General features: G+C 40.3%; 1 protein-coding gene across 6 annotated transcripts in view; it reads left to right on the top strand.

Annotated features, from left to right (window-relative positions):
* LOC115150870 (forkhead box protein P1-B) overlaps window positions 1–18921 on the top strand; it is a 203327-nt gene that overhangs the window by 24317 nt on the left and 160089 nt on the right. For all 6 annotated transcript variants that reach the window (XM_029694641.1, XM_029694634.1, XM_029694633.1 and 3 more), the window contains exon 2: window positions 11958–12056. The gene's annotated coding sequence lies outside the window, so the exon portion shown is untranslated. The remainder of the gene's footprint in view (window positions 1–11957; window positions 12057–18921) is intronic.

Genomic DNA, 18921 nt, shown 5'->3' with positions numbered 1-18921 from the left:
TTAGAAATGAGTAAATCAATATTTTCACTTAATATTATAGAGTAGTCAGGTTTAGGCTTCGGGAGTGTGTTTCTGTGTACTTTATACCCAATTGTAAGTGATGATTGAAGGGCTAATTCAAAGAGTTTTAATCACCAATCACCTCTTGCAGTGTCATCTTTTTTTGTAAATGCCTCATAAAATGAATAGACGAGTAGCCTCTTTTTAGAGCATAATGGATACATTAGAATAAAAGATGGATGGTAGATTAGTATTCCCTCACAATATTTCTCTATCTCGGCTCTCGTTTCTATATAGCGGCCGATCTCACATAAATGACCTAGTGGAACACAATAAGGTGGCAGATAAACCTCACATGGACAGGTTAATTGAAAACGAGAGATGATGGAATTTGACTGTTTTGTGTGCAGTCATTCTTCAAAGTGGAGTTGAGGGCTGACCACATCTCCTGGTGAGATTGACTGTCGGAACCGGTTTAGCTACTGTATAATTTTACACTCTGCAAATGCATTGGTGTTGTTTATTTTTGTTTAGTCTCCACCTCTGATTGTACCTGGGCTCACCTGCCCATTATACCAATCACATTGGAGCTGACTCTCCTTTCCTATCATGTGAGATCATGCTGTTGGAATTGAGGTGTTGTGTTGTTATTTGGGTAAACTTCAAGGGTAGAATAAAAAACATGAGCTGCCGCACACCCAGAAAAATTATTTTGCGTGGAGGTGCTGACTAACGGCGAATAAACTATCAAAATAAAGAAAGTCGCACTCTCCATATATAAACTCCCAGTAATTTAATGGGTATTTACCAACGTTTCGGCATCACTGTGCCTTCTTCAGGGTGGAGTGTGCGACTCTCTTTATTTTGATAGTTTATAGTAAACTTCAAGGGTGCCAACCGACCATTGAACAACATGTCAACAAAAGACAGCCAGGTTGTCATCACCAGGCTGACATGACTGTAGTTGGTAGATGATACATTAACTGAAGATATACTGGGCCAATAGCGGAGATCCATAAGGATGGCGGCCCCCATGTACTTACCACAAATGCCTCTTTTGCTAAGTTCGCTGAATTGTACATTGATCTCCTTGACTTTTTTTTGTGTCATCATTAGCGCAGTATACATGATCCCAATTCAAGCTCCAAGATGGCGGCACTTTGGAAAAACCCCAAAAGTATATTATGCTCATTTATTGGCGCGTTGAACCAGGTTGCGCGCCACTGTTTAAAAACTTGGTGGATAGTGGTAAAACAATAACGTCATATCTATATTCTGACATCTTTATGCACCTTCGCCATTGCAACCATCGACGACTACCAGATTATCGCCAGCTGATCTCTTGTTAAACCATCAATATGCGTTAAATTCACCCGCACTGCTGATCTCAATTGCAGCCATTATTGGTCACCTCATTACCGCTCCCTAAAAGATGATGTTGGTATCACCTTAGGCCTTCTTGTAACCAAAGTCTTTCAAGATATGTTCACCCTCTGGTTGGTATAATCATCGGAACAACTTAGTCCTACTTTATGAGCAGACTAAGGGCGATTCATCTATTTGAAAATCATTCCATACAACTGAAATAAAGTATTTCCTTGTTTTAACCAGGCAAATCTACTGTGTGGGAATTTACCCGATACGTATGAATGGAAAACTAATGTTGGTGTAGCCTACTGTTATTATTATTATTATTAAATTTGTTTAATGTAATCCATTAAATACTGTCTTTAAAAGAAAATTGTCTGGTATAGTAATCTCTTATCAAGATCGCGGGTAAAATATCCCTGTACTGTCCATGTTTGAAATGTGTAACTAAATCAAGTCAATTGTGATTATATAACTCAATCTACTTTTTTTTTATCAAATAAAAATGTGTATACTCTTAAGTATTTTTACATTCATCAGCCTTATTGGTTTCCATTGTAGGTTGATATTTCATTGGGCGTGGGAGTAGAGAACCTAGACGCAGTTGTCTGGTATCATTATCACTTGACACGGTAATAACAAGAGATCAACTGATCGGCTTGTTTATTCTTGTAGGTTTTTGGTTGCAAGCAAGTTTGCTTTAACACGCAGGTGCATGTAACACGCAGTTGCTTCCTTGCTATGTTGTTGTCTTAGGTCTCTCTTTATGTTGTGTTGTGTTGTCTTTCTTGTTGTGATGTGTGTTTTGCCCTATATTTATATTGTATTTATTTATTTATTTATTTTAATCCCAGGACCCGTCCCCGCAGGAGGCCTTTTGGTAGGCCGTCATTGTAAATAAGAATTTGTTCTTAACCGACTTACCTAGTTAAATAAAATCGAATCAAATGAATGTAATATCCCGTTAGTAGTGTTTTAAGAAATCCAGCGGTAATGCGTAGCACAGCGCCACATTCTAACTGTTGGTTGCAATGCATCCACTGTATCACAGGGTGTACATTCTCGCTCCATTGTTATGTGTACTTCACATTGTCATTGATTTCCAGTACAGTAGATGTTCTACAGAACATGGATTGCACAAAATATCTTTTGTCCTCTCCTGTTATGGATAGGTTGTCGTTAGGTCAAATACATGTTTACAATCCTACTTACAGCCTGTGAGGCAAGGTATCTGTTAAGTAATCAGGTGTAATATTCCACAGGACAATTAGCAGTGTTAGTGGGTGAAAATGTGGACAAGTAAATCTTTGGATACAAATATGGTCTCTATATTGTATTGTAACCCCTTGGAAATGGATCTTATTGAAGCTGCCATTGGTCCTCTGGGCCCAGTTTTTCCAAAGTTATCTATCTGTATTTCGGCTATCGGATAGGATAGGATTAAACGCATAGAAATAGAATACATAGAACCAGAGTCCCCATTCAAGTCAACAATTCGTCCGTTATATTCATTCTATTTCTATGCATTTAATCCTATCCGATAGGCAAATCCAGATGGATAACTGGGCCCTAGAGTTTACATTATTACCACAGATCACCTGTTAGCCAGCTAATAATGGGCACACTTATTGTTCTCGCTCTGAAACCTTCATTATGTGAGACCTTTAGATGTGTTAGGCTTTCTTACAGTTTAGCTCATGTAAATGATTTGCATGAGGTTTGTCCCTCCTGATTTAGGTTGTTAGGTTGTTTGGAACTCAACTCTTCTACTTTGGAACCATGCCAATTGAATTTTCTGCTTCCTAACACGCTAGGAGAGTAGGGAATATATAACTTTGGGCCCGAGGCTTGATCTCCTTACGCCCCCCCCAGGCTTGATCTCCTTACGTCCCCCCCCCAAATCCATTCACATCACTCTGACAATTAGTGAGTTCGACCATCCCCAAATGACCCACTAATTAAAGAGTTGGCATTATAATTACAATGTGTTTATTGTCTGTTTATGTGTGGTGTGCTGTACATAATGTGCTGGGACATTTCTTTGCTGTAAATGGATTGAAGGTTGTTAATATACTTGCTGTAAATGTGATTTCATGTGGTTAACATCTATGATACCTCCTTCATCAGCCCTTTGACAGTTGCATTGTTTGTTGCATGTACAACGCAATTTGGCTGACAGCGGTAACTGGCAGCCGAAATAACCAAATTATTTAGTCATGGGTTTTTAACGGGCACAACGGCAAATGGATGTTAAGTAAATGATGCAATTTATTCCCTTCCTCCTCATTGCCAGGGTGGCTGCCACGGGACTTCTGCCAGCTTTAAATAAGTGGTACCCAGATGGTATTCACATGACGCACACTTGATTACAAAATCGTCCCCGGGAATAACTCCGCTGCCACAACAACCAATAGGTCAATTGAGCAGGAGAGCCTGTTGCTTCCACAGTTCTGCATATGCAAATCTGCTAATATTGTGTCATTTCAGTAAATTCTGGGGGAAGGTTGTATCTCAGGGGTCCTAAATGAATTGGAAAGGATCCCAGTTAATGAGCGGAGCTGGAGAGAGAGGAGAGAGATAGAGGGGAGACATCCTCCGCCTCAGCTCCTTTCCTCCTTCCTAAAGCATGGCTTCCTGGTTCCTCTACCGCTCGCTCGCCTGGCCTCATGCTCCTCCGTCGTGGAGAAGGGAAGTGCCTGTGATGAGGATGGACCTGTAATGGCATAGTCCGCCGGGCTCTGTTGGATAGAGTGATTTTTCTACCATCTTATGAGAAAAGTCATTCTATTTCTGGAACATGAGTGTGGAAGACAATGCCTGCCCTTTTTTCTCTCTCTCTCTCTCTCTCTCTCTCTCTCTCTCTCTCTCAATCTCTTTCTCATTCACTCACTCTCTCTTTCTCATCCTCACTCTCACTTTCCCACTATCTCCGTCTCTCTCAACCTCCATCTCCTCTCTCTGTCTGCCACACTTTTACACCCGCTCTCATCAGCTGCAGCTGTGGTGCACTCTGTCTCGATTTCTCCTGGAGAAGTGGTGAACTGTGTCGTCTGCAGCCACTAACAGCCAACAGCTGCTTCAGCCCACTGCAGAGGGAGGACAATGTGGAACTGATTTTCAGAGAAAGAAAAAAATAAATAAACAATGAAGAAAAAAACAATACCTCAACCAACACACAGCTTATGCAAATTGGGAAAATGTGTTTGCAAATCGATAAGCCATGCTTGTGCATGAAAAGTATGGAGTGACCACTTTACACGGAGATGTTCGTTACCACGAGCAGTTCTTTACCTACACATCTGTTTTTCATTTATATATGCAGTACTAGTCAAAAGTTTGGACACACCTACTCATTCCAGGGTTTTTCCTTATTTTTATTATTTTCAACATTGTTGAATAATGGTAAAGACATCAAAACTATGAAATAACACATATGGAATCATGTAGTAACCAAAAAAAGTGTTAAATAAGTCAATATATATTTTAGATTCTTCAAAGTAGCCACCCTTTGCCTTGATGACAGCTTTGCACACTTGGCATTCTCTCAACCAGCTTCATGAGGTAGTCACCTGGAATGCATTTCAATTAACAGGTATGCCTTGTTAAAAGTTCATTCGTGGAATTTCTTTCCTTCTTAATGCGTTTGAGCCAATCAGTTGTGTTGTGACATGGTAGGGGTGGTATACAGAATATAGCCCTATTTGGTAAAAGACCAAGTCCATAATATGGCCAGAACAGCTCATATAAGCAAAGAGAAACTACAGTCCATTATTACTTTAAGACATGAAGGGCAGTCAATCCGGAAAATCTCGAGAACTTTTAAAGTTTCTTCAAGTGCAGTCACAAAAACCAACAAGTGCTATGATGAAACTGGATCCCGCCACAGGAAAGGAAGACCCAGAGTTACCTCTGCTGCAGAGGATAAGTTCATTAAAGTTACCAGCCTCAGAAATCGTCAATTAACTGCACCTCAGAGTTTTATTAACAGACACATCTCAACATCAACTGTTCAGAGGAGAATGTGTGAATCAGGCCTTCAAAAAAACGCTACTAAAGGACACCAATAATAAGAAGAGACTTCCTTGGGCCAAGAAACACGAGCAATGGACATTAGAGCAGTGGAAATCTGTCCTTTGGTGTGATGAGTCCAAATTTGAGTTTTTTGGTTTCAACCGCCATGTCTTTGTGAGACACGGAGTAGGTGAACAGATTATCTCTGCATGTCTGGTTCCCATCGTGAAGCATGGAGGAGGAGGTGTGGGGGTGCTTTGCTGGTGACACTGTATGTGATTTATTTAGAATTCAAGGCACACTTAACCAGCATGGCTACCACAACATTATACAGTGACACACCATCCCATCTGGTTTGCGCTTAGTGGGACTATCATTTGTTTTTCAACAGGACAATGACCCAAAACACACCTCCAGGCTGTGTAAGGGCTATTTGCCCAAGAAGGAGAGTGATGGAGTGCTGCATCAGATGACCTGGCCTCCACAATCACCCGACCTCAACCCAATTGAGATGGTTTGGGATGAGTTGGACCGCAGAGTGAAGGAAAAGCAGCCAACAAGTGCTCAGCATATGTGGGCACTCCTTCAAGACTATTGGAAAAACATTCCAGGTGACGCTGGTTGAGAGAATGCCAAGAGTGTGCAAGCTGTCATCTATTGAAAGGGTGGCTACTTTGAAGAATCTAAAATCTCAAATATATTTTGATTTGTTTAACCCTTTTCGTTACTACATTATTCTTAGTGTTATTTCATAGTTTTAATGTCTTCACTATTATTCTACAATATATTCAAAATAAAGAAAACCCCTTGAATAAGTAGGTGTGTCCAAACTTGTCTTGTACTGTATGTACAAAATGTTTATGAAAACGAGTTGTTTATCTTTGAATGACAACAAACACTTAATTGAAGAATCCCTACTGTTGACCAATGACAGACAAAGTGGTGTAGACTTTGGTTCCTGAACTTCATCTTTCCTCGAATTTTGTGTGTGTGCACAAACAGCCGAAAAAGACCAAAACAAAAACGTCACAAAATGTTGTCATAATATATGCACAAACTGTTCCGAACTGTTTCGGATGGGAATCATGTAGACGGTTTGACTGTGTACGTGGGGAAAAAATCAGCTGTACCGGGAGAAGTTTTACTCATTGTGGTGGGAGGTGGGTCAAACTGTCAGTAGGTCAAAGGTCAGATTGGAAAAAACAAGACAATGCAACAATGGCAGATCTAATTAGTAAACACATGAACATCACTGCCAAATCTGCTTCTACCGTAACAAAATAGCCCTCATTCATCTCAAGTATATTTACAGTATAAGCACATATAGGTCTATTTCTAGATATTTGGATTGCATTGGTTTCAAATTTAATTGGTTGGAGCCTTGAGACCATTTATACTTAATTGTTAAACTGATAATATAGTGTTTTGGACTTTCTCTTAAAATGTTCTATATTTTGTAACAAAAAGCAAGAAAACAGATCCATTGATTCCTATTGAAATTAACAGTCTCTCCATTGTTTTATTATTTTCTGTCACCTTGTAATTGTCAGGATGTCATAAGCTGCTATTAGCATTGGTAGACAATGTTAATGCTCAGAGACTCATCTGCTCCAAAGAATGCCTCTCTATCACTCTCACATTGCTTTAAAAGGGAAAAGGAAGATGAATTTTGCCCATAAAGGCTGTATCACAAGGGCTTTTTATCCTAAATGGCTCTGGGGATTGTTATCTGTGGGAAGTGTGTCCTGCCTCCGTCGTGTTCAATCAAGTGTCCACTTAGCTGTGACTGGGAGTAATTGTTCCCAAGTGAGCCACACACTGACCTGTTAATGTCTGCGTTGACCCTCTAACCTTGTCAGCACGTCTTAGGGAGGAGTTTAAATCATGTGGATCTCCTCCTTGCCTTTGCGCTGCCAGGTCAAGTGGGCGTCGCTGCTGAAAGACCACTCTCTTATAATTGTCACCAGCAGCATGGGTCAGCCATGGGTGCTCCCCAAGCCCGGCTCTCATTAGATGAGGTACTAGGAGTGCTGTGACTTAATGGGTCAAGCCATTGATCCGATCCAGCCACCATGTTCTCTCTCTATAGTCAGATGGAGCCCTGCTAGCTACCTGATGACTGGCAGTCTCAGCTCAGGTGGACTGTGTTGGACACGGACAGCATTCTGAGGCTACCATTTGGTCCATATATAATGTTTTGGTATTGACGTTTGTCAATGGGGCCCTTATTATGTGTGTTTTGATGTCCTGTTGACTGTGGTCCCTCTGTGTATTGAACATGGAGGGGGGAAAGTAGGGCGATATGGGCAAAACATAATATCATATGGTATTTTTCTAAGTTTTGAGGGTATTTGATGGTATTTTATGTTTTTGATTAATTCAAGTTTTACATTTGCTGACCCTAGGGTGGCAACACATACATTCTAAATTATTTCAATGGGTCTTTCTCCATTCTAATTGTTTTATACTGTTCAATTCAACTGGGGTGGCAGGTAGCCTAGTGGTTAGAGTGTTGGGCCAGCAACCGAAAGGTTGCTAGATCGAATCCCTGAGCTGTCAAGGTTAAAATCTGTCGTTCTGCCCCTGAACAAGGCAGTTAACCCACTGTTCCTAGGCCGTCATTGTAAATAAGAATTTGTTCTTAACTGACTTGCCTAGTTAAATAAAAATAAATAAAATTTCAACCTAAAATAACTTCCTGCATTTCCATCAATTTCTGCATTTCCCGCACTCATTTGAGATCACTGCCACAATATGGGCAAAAAAACTAGACCTTATTTTTAACCAAATGTTGCAATTGCGATTTAGATCAAAACACTTGGGTGAACTTTTGGAATCATGGAAATAGAATGTTTATTCAAATTCTATAGTTAGAATGTAAATAATAGTAGGCACTTAGAGTACAGTGTTGTTTGACATGACAACGAATGAAAATGCCATGGATTTGTGACAGGGAAGGAACCAAAGGGATGTTCAGTGTTTCCTAGGGGACCCTATAAGCTTTGGCTACATTAAATCTTTATTCATGTAGCCAACATATTCATGCTTCGCCTATTCCTCTTTGATTTAGAAGATACTGTTGCACAAACAACATGCTGATTTAGGTCTCCACCAGCACTGGTATCAGGCTGTATTAGCTAGCTACGTTTGCTCTGACTCAGTACTTTTTAGCTAGTTAGCTAGCCAACGGTATACCGCCTAGCTAGCCAGCTAACTAGCGATTGGCATTAGTGGCTAACACGATTTAGGCTAACTTGCTAAGAAAATACAAACTAGCTGTTTGCAGTTGTAAGAAACACAAACTAATATTGTAATTATAGAACGCGTGTGTATTCATATTAAGATCAAAGTGGAAACAACATCGTTGTGTATGCTGCGTTGACCATGTAGACTGAACGAAAGTGTCTCGTGGTCAAGCAACAACAAATGTGCTCCTTGAGTGACGGGGTGGGACTAGGTCTGTGTGGAAAGCGGCGCGGAGAGGGATGACTCAAGTAGCAGAGTAAATTATACAAATGGACGTTACACACAGCATATCACATTTAACAAACCAAACATTCAAATACTGTTTTAGAAGGTAAAGTAAAAACCCAAACCGGTCCGTGCATCAATACCGGTATATAGTAAAATACGGTATACCGCCCAACCCTAGGGAAAAGTAGTTTGTCCTTGCTCCCATCCAGTTTACCTAATGTTTCATGGACCTGGGTAGAACAAACACCTTCTCCACAAGTTTGTTGTCAGATCGCTTGGAAACTTGACACACAAATAAGTATCAATTAACACACTACTTTAAAGTGGCTGGTTACTAGTTCCCTTTGAAACTGACAAAGATTGTAATTTGGGTGAAAAGGAGAGATTAAAAACACATGCTTCTGAAGCTGAAAGTTGTGTGTTGAGCAGCTGCTGTGTGGATGTCCACAAGTGAAACATAGCTTAGCTGTTGTACTGTATATGTCTATTGGATGTTGTGGCAGTGAATATGACTTTCAAGATACTGTCCTGTATCATACAGTGTTTGGCTGTTTGTTCAGTTTTTTTGGATGGAAAGCCAGTGGCACATCTATAAACTAAACAGCCACTCTTTAACTGCTGCCTGCTATTTTGCGAAGTAAAGTTAAATTACCTACCTTCAAAAGTACTTTTACTCTCATACTTTCTTTACATCCCTTACATGAGACCATGAATCAAATCTCTTTTTGAATGATCTCATCAATTAGATTTTCTTGGAGCCATTGTAAATTCTGCATGGTGGTATGCTTTTTTTATTGAGTCTTTTCTCAATAGCCTGTTGAGTGCCTTCTGTGCGGGGTCTCAAAGTTACAGGGCCTTTTTGAGCCAATGCTCTTTTGAGCAAAGTGGAGCCCCAATGGTGCAGTCATAAATTCAGAGGGGTGAAGCCGTCTATTGGGATCAACATATTTTTTGGAGTAATGACAGGCATGCAGGCGGGTAATCAGAGGGGTCTTATCTGGGGTTCAGAGGCTGATGGCGGGCAGAGGAATGTTGCCCGGCTGTGGAAACAACTCCGCGTTAATGGGGTTAGCTGAATTCCACACTCATGAATTATGAGGAGTTGGGATGGCGGGCCTGTGGCTTGTTGTGTCTGGTTTGGGGCCTCTACACACTACTGATGCACAGAGAAAGAGTCAGAGTTATATATTTAGTCTTTTGACACTGGCTCTCATAGGCAAGGTCAATTAATGGAGCTGCATCTCCATGGTCTGTTCTTTTGGTGGGAGAACAAAAGTGCATCATACTCTCATGCCATAAAGAGATAGGCCTAAAGATATAGATGGTCAAGCACACACACACCCACACACTAGGGCTGGGTGATATGGCTAAAATATGAAATCACTGTATAAAAAAAGAAAAGAATGACGGTATTTGACAGTATTTTATGTTTTTGAATAATAAAAGTTCTACATTTGCTTTATGAGTAGTGAGTGATCCTAGGGTGGCAACACATACATTCTAAGTGATTTCAATGGGTCTTTCTCCATTCTGATTGCTTTATACTGTTCAATTCAACTGAACTCCCCCCCCCAAAAAACAATATATCTGTATTTTCATACATTTTTGTATTTCCTGCGCTTATTTGAGATCATTTCCACACTGCCACGTAGGGCTGCACGATATGGCCAAACAATCTAGGGCTTATTTTTAACAAAATGTTGCAATTGCGATTTGATTTGCCATTTAGAGCAAAACACTTGGGTGAACTGTTGGTTCAATGGAAATAGAATGATTATTCTAATTCTATAGTTAGAATATAATAGTGGGCACTTTGAATAGAGTGCTGTTTGACATGACAATTAATGAAAATGCCAGGAAGGAGTTATTGTGACAGGGTAGGAACCAAAGTATTGATAAGTGTTTCCTAGGGGACCCTGTAGTCTTTGGCTACATTGAATATTATGTCTTAGCTCCTTCATGTACTTAACATATTCATGCTTCGAGTATTCCTCTTTGATTTAGAGGATACTGTTGCACAAACAACATGCTAATTTAGGTCTACAAGATCACTAGTATTATCAGGCTGTATAGCTAGTTACGTTTGCTCTGACTCAGTACATTTATTAGCTAGCCAGCTAACTAGTAATTAGCATTAGCGGCTAACATGATTTAGGCCCAACTGCCTAAGAAAAGACAAACTAGCAGTTTGCAGATGTAAGAAACATAAACTAATAGTGTAAATATAGAACGCTTCGGTGATTTATATTAAGAAGCAAAGTGAAAACAGCATTGTTGTCATCAACATTGTTGCATGTGCTGCATTGACCATGCATACTGAATGCAAGTGTCTCGTGGTCGAGGAACAACAAATGCGCTTCTTGACAGGGGCGGGGCTTGGTCTGTGGAAAGCGGAATGCAAAGAGAGAGAGCTGAGAGAGATGACTCAAGTATCGGAGTAAACTATAGAAATGGACATAACACACGGCGTGTCACATTTAACAAACCAAACATTAAAGTACCATTATAGAAGGTAAAGTAAAAACCCAAACCGGTCTGTGCATCAATACCGGTATATCGTAAAATATGGAATACCACACATACACACATACCATGTTCACAAATGTAATTTTGTAACTGACTGGATTTTCTAAATGGTGTTCAGAAAATGGCCTTGCAAAATTTGGATTATTTTGAGACAGAGCTCACAGATGATGGTGTGGGTTTATAGTTCAATGTGTCACTGAGAACATGCAGAGTTTGATGAGAATCAGAGTTCTGTAGTTGTATACGATGTTATTTTGTTAACACTGACATTTTCATCAGCAGCATCATCACCACATTATGCAATCACCACTGATCTATCTTTGTAAAGATTAAAACAGTGACATGACTCTATGTATTTAGGTCATGAGATGACAACAGGAATCGGTGTGTCATAAATCATGTAAAATATGTGTGGTTGGAACTGATCACGTTTAATTTTCCCTCTTCACATTCACGGTTGATGTGGGTTAAGTGAACTGTAGGGACTTTCCCCACCTTTTCACATCCTGTTTGTAATAGACATATATTTATCTCCCCTGTCCTTCTCTTCTGTCTGTCCCTCGCATACTTAAATACAGTGTCATCTGTGAACTCCTGATGATCCCACCTCCAAAGAACCTAAGCTGAATTCTCATTGGAAGAATGGAGCGCCAGTCTTTCCTACACGAGTGAACACGGTAAGTGCACATTCTTACTCTTATCTACATCTACCCTAAAATTACTTTTAATTTCATATGTGTGTTCTGCCTCTCTGTGAACTAGTCTGCAGCACAGTAGGATTTAACTTATTATGCTAATTTGCATCTCATTATAATTAGGTTAATCTAGATACCAACAGATACTCAAAAAGTATTTTCAAGAATTGTTAATTGTTCAGGCCAAATAATGTTCCATTTTTATTTAACCAAATTGCATTATGACTTTAAATAATGAAACAACTTAAAAGAATGTGTACATTTATCAAGGCGTTTATCATATTGAAACTTTGTTGAACATATTTAAAACTATGTTGATGCATTGCAGAAAATATTACTACACATGTATGAATCTTGAATGGTGACATAAATTAGACATTATACTGAACATGTTTTCTCTTTGTTTTGTCAAATGGCAGTCTTTCATTTTTAATGACTATCATTCTAAATGATCACCTTGTGTCATATTGGCAAAATCAATGAAAAGTAGCAATCAAAACAAAAAATACACAATTTACTCGCTGAATGATACACCGGTCGTAGTAGCATCGGCAGCTTTGTGTGTGTGTGACTGTCCTTTGTTTTTAACATCTTTGGCATGCTCTAGTCTCGCTGTCCCTCTCCTCTGTCTGCCATGGGTGCTCTGATTGGCTGAATACTTTCTGCACTCTAGTCTGGCTGACTGCCAGGGCCTGCCTTGCCACTGATCAGAAGTGAACGTGACATTTGTGCGGAGGTAATGGAATCTGTGTGCAATTAAATCTCCCGACTGTGAAGAAGAATCTATCTCCCCCTCCCTTCCCCTATCCCATCAGCAGGGGGGTGGCCGTGATGATGAAAACGTCCCAGCAGGCCCCTCTCCCTGTCCTGCCCCGCCAGTACCCCTTTCCTCTCTCCCAATCTCTGTCAGGTTGCATTTTTTAACTTCTCCCTGCCTCTGCCTTGGTTTCTGCCCAGCAATTAATTACAGCAAACGTCAATTAAAAATCTCCCCAAATATTGTTGGAGAATTAAATTTCAATTACAGAAATTACATTATAGGAAAACAACATTAACATTGATTTAATGAATTCTGCTGAAGGTGACAGTTGTTATTTTGTGGCAAAGCATTGTGGGCCATTCAACATGTTTTGATGTAAATGTGAAATGGAGGGAGTGGAAGAGGGGGGAGATGGGCTGGTTTGGGGAGGAGTGGGTAGAGGGAGAGCGGACACATGCATGGATGAGAGGAGAAGAGGGGTAAATCTCTCTATCTCTCTGCCCCACTCTGCTGCTGTGCCACTCTACTTAACGCCTCATTTGTGGTCTCTGTGGTCAATGGTTTGAGTCGTTCTCTGTGCTGATGGTGCACTTGTTCATGGCTAATACCACAGACCTCTATGTCTGAAACCTAATGGGTATGTATCCTCATCAAGATCGCCCATAAACATAAAAGGGTTCCTCCCAGGCATACTTGAAAAGGAGTACCTATCAGAGTTCCTTGTCCTCAGTGGGTGGACTGGGAGAGAGGCAGGATTTCTAGGTCAAGGGTCATCTGCAGGCTGGAGCCAGGAGGGCAGGGCTTAATCTGCTTGCCTAGAGGGTCCCCTGGCTTTGACATGCAGTGCCTTCATAAAGTATTCATTCCCCTTGATTTATTCCACATTTTGTTGTGTTACAGCATGAATTCAAAATGGATTAAGTCGATTTTTTTTACCCCCTCACCCCTCACACACAATACCCCATAATGACAAAGTGAAAACATGTTTCACACCTGCCTATATAAGGTCACACAGTTGACAGTGTAGGTCAGATCAGAAACTATACCATGAAATCCAATGAACTATCCGTAGATCTCAGAGAATTGTGATGAGGCATATATCTGGGGATGGGTATAAAACAATTTCTAGAGTGTTGAAAGTCTCCAAAAGCACAGTGGTCACAGTGGAACTAACCAGCCTCTGCCTAGAGCTGGCCGTCCGACCAAACTGAGCAACCGGGCAAGAAGGACCTTGGTCAGGGAGGTGACTAAAACCCAATGAACATTCTGACAGAACTACTGAGTTCCTTGGCTGAGATGGGAGAACCTGCCAGAAGGACAACAGTCTCTGCAGCACTTCACCAATCTGGGATTTATGGGAGCGCATGGATATTGCAAAAAGGCACATGAGAGCATGTCAAAAGATTCTGTGGTCTGATGAGACAAAAATAGATCTCTTTGGCCTCAATGCAAAACCAGGTACCGCTCACCATCCCTACCTGAATCATGGTGGTGGCAGCATCATGCTATGGGGATGATTTTCAGCGGCAGGGACTGGGAGACTGGTAAGGATAGCGGGAACAATGAATGGAGCCAAATACAGGCAAATCCTTGATGAGAACCTGCAAACGACCTTAGACTGAGGCAAAGATTTATGTTCCAACAGGACAATGACCCCAAGCATACAGCCAAAGCAACGCTGGAATGGCTTCAGAGCAAGAATGGGAAAGTTGTGAGTGGCCCAGCTAAAGCCCAGACTTGAATCACATTGAAAATCTGTGAAAATACTTGAATATTGCTGTTCACTGCCTATCCCCATCTAACTTGGAGTGACTGCCTTTAAAAAGCAACAAATCCCTTTGAAAACTACATATATGGCATCGAAATGAGTCAGAAACAGTTATTCTAGTGTCAAAATTGACTATAAACTTTAAATAGGATCATTTTTGTCATAAAGTCTCATCTAAAACAGAATTTGGAATATCCGTGCCTCACAACGGGTAAATTAAGGTTGGATTTTGATTTGACAGTGTCCATTTGCCTACTAACATTGTGTGAACAGCTGCAGTGATTTCTCTATCAAATAGCATAGACAGCATAGCAGCTCCGTCTGTTTACATAAGACAACACGTTGTCCATTTTTTTACTTAAGAAGTACTGCACCAAACACCTTAGTTAGATGTAAAATTGCGCAACTAAAACATCCTCGACAAAAACTTTAACTCAAGAAATCTGTAATAAATGTTGTCTTAGATTCATTCTGGGGATTTAGAGGAAGTGAAATAGGCTTCCCTTCTAATGGGGACAAATATCATTAACCAAATGTGGAATTGGTCAGGAAACACACCTCCAAGACTTAAATCTAGAATCTGAGCAACAGAAAGCACCCGTGCCAATCGGCATGTTCAGTGGCTCTTTAACAGAGCTTGAGAAAATATGCAAGGAAGAATGGGAGAAAATCCCCAATTCTGGATGTGCAAAGCTGATACAGACATACCCAAGACGACTCAAAGTTGTAATCGGCGCCAAAGGTGCTTCTACAAAGTATTGACTCGGGTGTGAATACTTCAGTAAATTTGATATTTCTGTATTTCATTTTGGTAACACTTTGACACCTAGTGTCATAACACACCATGACACGTCATACCATGTCATCAGTGTTGTGTTCAAGAACACCTAAAGTGAGACTCGATTTGCTCCAAGACCGGAGCAAATCGAGACAGAGTCAAGACCAAGACCAGGAGGGGGAAAGGGGTCAGAGACCGAGTCAAGACCGAAACCAGAAAAATGTGAGTCCAATTCAAGAGCATTATTGTAATTTTGTCAAATCACCACCATAATAAGAGTTTGAAATGTCCAGTATTTCTGTGTTCATATTTCAGAACATCACATGGATTATTTAGACGGTCAGAATAGTGAAAAAATGCATGTGGAGGTAAATAGAGCTACGCTACACATTTTTACTAACCCAAACACAGTGAGGAACAATGGGCCTTCTACGCCTCCGTGATTGGCTCATTATTCTGTCACTCATGGGGACACTACGTCATCGCGAAGTTTATGTCCTTAGTAAGGGTAGACATCCAACATTTTTGCCCTTTGGGTCTTGCCATAGAGATTTATATTACAAGTGCCCTTCCAAGAAGGCTCAAGGTCATTGGCTACAGATGTAATAATGTCAAATCACGTTATATGTACAGTAGCTTTGATTGGACTGATCATGTCAACATCTTACTTTCAAAGTCTTAGCTAGCAGTCATCATCATGAATCAAGTCGACAATATACTGGCAAATCCTTTTTAGTCCTTGTCTTATAAAGATAAATAATGAAGAGAAATTATAGATAAACATATCGGTGCTCATCGGCCATTGGACATAAAGATTACACAACAAGTTGGAAATCGCAAATTCAACAATGAGTTGTTTGGAAGGAATCAGTGGCTAACTGCAAGCAGTGCAAAGCAACTAGTAGCCTCCTATTCAATGAAGTGGCTGTGTGTTTTTTTGGCCGATGCGCCACCTTCATGTTTAAGTGAGCACATCACTAGCCAAGCTGAATCCAAAAATGTCTTGTATGCTGCTGCATAAATTATGTAATATGAAAGGGAGATATGCGTACTGTACCTAAGAAAGTAAAACTAAGTGTATGTTGTGTAGTAAGCTGTTAGTAGCCCATGTGCCTCACCCTAATAATTTGGTCTATTTTCACCTCTTCATTTCACCTAACGTTACTGTTCTGTCTCGGTGGTGCGGCACGTCTTCGCTAGGTAAAGTTCCGCCTTATCTCAGCTCACTGGTCACCATAACAACACCCACCCGTAGAAACTGGAACGAATTGCAAAAATCGCTGAAGTTGGAGACTTATATCTCCCTCACTAACTTTAAGCATCAGCTATCTGAGCAGCTTACCGATCGCTGCAGCTGTACATAGCCCATCTGTAAATAGCCCATCCAACTACCTACCTCATCCCCATATTGTTTTTATTTACTTTTTTGCTCTTTTGCACACCAGTATTTCTACTTGCAATTCATCATCTGCACATCTATCACTCCAGTTTTAATTTGCTAAATTGTAATCACGTCGCTACTATGGCCTATTTATTGCCTTACCTCCTTACTCCATTTGCACACGCTGTATATAGATTTTTCTATTGTGTTATTGACTGTACTTTTGTTTATCCCATGTGTAACTCTGTGTTGTTGTTTTTTGTCGCACTGCTTTGCTTTATCTTGGCCAGGTCGCAGTTGTAAATGAGAACTTGTTCTCAACTGGCCTACCTGGTTAAATAAAGGTGAAATAAATACAAATTTAAAAAACATGTAGCCTTATAACCTGTTTTTGAGAAATGTCATCATCTAATATTGTAAGAGGTTTCGTTGTCTGCTTATATGCCCCCTTTATTTATCCTACTGTTCTGACTTGGTGTACAGGGAAAATACTGTTAGAGCAGCCCATGTTCTGCATTCTGTCGCTGTACATTTCAAAAGTGCCGAACACATAGTTATATTGACTACGTCCGTCGTCGCTCGCTCATTAATGTCTTAATCAAAATTACGGAATGCGTTTTATCCGATCATCGTTCCCTTATGCCATAGTTTGTACATCTCAATTGTCAGTAGAAACCACAATTGTTTAAGCAAGTCAGCCATATCAGCTTTGTTTTTTAAAAAGGCAGTAAACAAGGCTGAATTAATTGTTTCGCTGCCAGACAAGGCTCCGCTGATAGCCAGGTATAGCGGGGGTAAGGATTCACTCCATTGTGCTGGAAAGAAAGCTCTGCTGTTGGGACAGCTTTATGTAGGCCCTAACAGTTTGTGGGCATGGCTTGTCGCCGTTATAGTGCAATTAATGTATTGTTTAGTGTTGTGTAGTGTCTTTGCTGGCATGCATAAAAAACATTTTTTTAGTTTGCCCCATCAACAGTAACATGCTAAAATCGCCACTGCACAGGAGTCCTCTTACATTTGGGAACTTTACACTCCTATTGATCAAACAACCATGAAAAGGTAGGCTCTCTCTCCCTCAGCTATGCACATCAACAAGATCAACAACTAATGCTTGCCAAACTCTGCCACACTCAGACGAGAGTGCTCTAAAATCGGAGTAGATAGCATATCTCCTGCATTTGGAAATTCACTCTAGCTAACTGTTTAACAGTCGTTCAAGTTCTTGCTAGCTAACCAAATGACACCTGCATCTCTAGCTGTGTATTGCCAAAAAATGATATGAGGGGAAAAAGTCAGTCCTTCAATGGCATGGCATGACATGACATTCTCCTAGCAGCTATCTAGCTAACGTTAGGCTCCGTGTTTTTAGTTTGGTACATAAATGGATACGCTAGCCTATTAGCCACGTTATGACTGACTTATGATCATTGACCTTGCTAGTTTGACTGTATTGTCATTCCCAGCCTTAGTTCCATTCGTCTGTTTTTGTCCAGAATATTGAGTCATTGAAACAAACAGTGCATCCCAAATGAAGGCAGCAAACAATGTTTGATTTACAACTCGATGGCAATATTTTTGGGACTACCATTGAACCGCATCCATTTATTCTGCCAACAATACCTTAGTGTACGTCATGGAACATTGAGTCAAATAGAACCTATTTTTAAAACCTATAAAGTTGGTTTTGTGGAATAATCTGGGAATTTGATCTTTTTCATTGAAGTTATGGTTGTCTGTTTCATATTTTCACTTAACTTTAGGTCACCCATTACTTTGTGTGCTAAACGTGAAATGTTTTTTGCAATGGGAAGTAATAGTTCTACATTTTGATTGGGAAATGCTTAATGGTTGTATTTTTGTATTCTTAGGATTGGGACCTACTGGCTTATTATGTCCGAGTTTATGGACTGCTTATCCTTTAACATCATGCTGTGTGTGACTGCTGTCTTTCCATCAGCCCTATGCAGTGGTGCAATGGTGCCTGGAGAAGTGGGTATACTCAAATTTGCCAAAATGTTCCCAAACGGCCCGCCCAGCGATGGAAAGACACCCTTGGTGAAAAATCCTGTAAAAAAATAAATAAAAGAGTTTCCTATAGATTTTTCAGATTTTCACTCTCAAAATCACGCATTTTTTAAATAGAAAAAATACAAACAATTG

This window comes from Salmo trutta, chromosome 16 (assembly GCF_901001165.1).
Source record: "Salmo trutta chromosome 16, fSalTru1.1, whole genome shotgun sequence".
In the NCBI taxonomy this organism is placed as follows: domain Eukaryota; kingdom Metazoa; phylum Chordata; class Actinopteri; order Salmoniformes; family Salmonidae; genus Salmo; species Salmo trutta.
Note: the sequence above shows the minus strand (reverse complement) of the source record. Positions and strands in the feature narration are given on the sequence as shown.